Raw genomic sequence first — 2320 nt, forward strand, 5'->3', positions numbered from 1 at the left:
TTCTCAAGAAAGAGGGGAGAGGAGAGGAGAGAAAAAAAAAGGAGGGGGGGGGGAATAATTTCCTTTTTTTAAAATTTTCATTTTATTTTATTTTTCTTTATTTCATTATTAATTTTTAAAAAAAAACTTTTTTCAATTTTTTATTTTTTTAACTTTTTATTTTTTATTAAATCTCATTAATACTATAAAAAAAACCACCCTCAGATGCCATTAAGGAAGAGAAAATCAAATATCATGGATACAAAAGAAAGAGAGGTAACACAGATAGAAGAGGAAAAATCTATGGAGAAAAAATTTAATATATTGGAAACCTTGGAGTTAAATGACAGAGAATTCAAGATAGAAATCTTAAAAATACTCAGAGATATACAAGAAAACACAGAAAGGCAATTTAGGGAGCTCAGAAAACAACTCAATGAATACAAAGAATATATGTCCAAGGAAATTGAAACTATAAAAACAAATCAAACAGAGATGAAAAACTCAATTCACGAGCTGAAAAACGAGGTAACAAGCTTGGCTAATAGAACAGGTCAGATAGAAGAGAGGATTAGTGAAATAGAAGACAAGCAACTTGAGGCACAACAGAGAGAGGAAGAAAGAGACTCAAAAATTAAAAAAAATGAGATAGCCCTACAAGAATTATCTGACTCCATCAAAAAGAATAACATAAGAATAATAGGTATATCAGAGGGAGAAGAGAGAGAAAATGGAATGGAGAACATACTCAAACAAATAATAGACGAGAACTTCCCAAGCCTGTGGAAAGGACTAAAGCCTCAAATTCATGAAGCAAACAGAACTCCGAGTTTTCTTAACCCCAACAAACCTACTTAAAGGCACATCATAATGAAATTGGCACAAACCAATGGCAAAGAAAAAATTCTCAAGGCAGCCAGGGAAAAGAAGAATACAACATATAAAGGAAGGCCCATTAGATTATCATCAGATTTCTCAGCAGAAACTCTACAAGCAAGAAGAGAGTGGACCTCAATATTTAAAGTCCTGAAAGAGAGGAACTTTCAGCCACAAATACTATACCCATCAAAGCTATCCTTCAAATATGAAGGAGAAATAAAAACATTCACAGATACAGAAAAGATGAGGGAATTTATCATCAGAAAACCCCTACTCCAGGAATTACTAAAGGGGGTTCTGCAATCAGATACAAAGAACAAAAAAAAAATAAAGCCACAAGTAAAAGCTCCAGGAAGAAAACAATAAAACCAAATTTAAACTGTGACAACAACAAAAAGAAAGGGGGGAGAGGATGGAGATTAACAGTAGCAAAGGACGATGGAGTGCAAAAGTACTCACAAAATAGTGTGCTACAATGAACAGGGTAGGAACCCTTTTCATTACCTAAAGGTAACCACCATTGAAAAAACCACCACAGAAGCACATGAGATAAAAAAGATAGCAACAGTGGAAAGATGTATGGAATACAACCAAATAAAAACAAAAGATAAAAAAACGAAAGAGAAGGATCAAACAAGACACAAAACTAACAGAAAGCAATCTATAAAATGGCAATAGGGCCCTGGCCGGTTGGCTCAGCGGTAGAGCGTCGGCTTAGAGTGCGGAGGACCCGGGTTCGATTCCCGGCCAGGGCACACAGAAGAAGCGCCCATTTGCTTCTCCACCCCTCCGCCGCGCTTTCCTCTCTGTCTCTCTCTTCCCCTCCCGCAGCCAAGGCTCCATTGGAGCAAAAATGGCCCGGGCGCTGGGGATGGCTCTGTGGCCTCTGCCTCAGGCGCTAGAGTGGCTCTGGTCACAATATGGCGACGCCCAGGATGGGCAGAGCATCGCCCCCTGGTGGGCAGAGCGTCGCCCCTGGTGGGCGTGCCGGGTGGATCCCGGTCGGGCGCATGCGGGAGTCTGTCTGACTGTCTCTCCCTGTTTCCAGCTTCAGAAAAAAAAAAAGAAAAAAAAATGGCAATAGGGAACTCACAAGTGTCAATAATTACACTAAATGTAAACGGATTAAACTCACCAATAAAAAGACACAGAGTAGCAGAATGGATTAAAAAAGAAAATCCAACTGTATGCTGCCTACAGGAAACTCATCTAAGTAACAAGGATAAAAATAAACTCAAAGTGAAAGGCTGGAAAACAATACTCCAAGCAAATAACATCCAAAAAAAAGCAGGCGTAGCAATACTCATATCTGATAATGCTGACTACAAGACAACAAAAGTACTCAGAGACAAAAATGGCCATTTCATAATGGCTAAGGGGACACTGAATCAAGAAGACATAACAATTCTTAATATATATGCACCAAACCAAGGAGCACCAAAATATATAAGACAGCTACTTA

At 38.4% G+C, this 2320-nt stretch overlaps 1 non-coding gene across 1 annotated transcript; it reads left to right on the forward strand.

Annotated features, from left to right (window-relative positions):
• The first annotated feature begins 1537 nt into the window (after positions 1-1537).
• Positions 1538-1613, forward strand: TRNAS-AGA (transfer RNA serine (anticodon AGA)). The gene has a single exon. It is a non-coding gene; the product is annotated as a tRNA-Ser (tRNA).
• Positions 1614-2320: the final 707 nt, after the last annotated feature.

Source organism: Saccopteryx leptura, chromosome 3 (genome assembly GCF_036850995.1).
Source record: "Saccopteryx leptura isolate mSacLep1 chromosome 3, mSacLep1_pri_phased_curated, whole genome shotgun sequence".
NCBI lineage: Eukaryota > Metazoa > Chordata > Mammalia > Chiroptera > Emballonuridae > Saccopteryx > Saccopteryx leptura.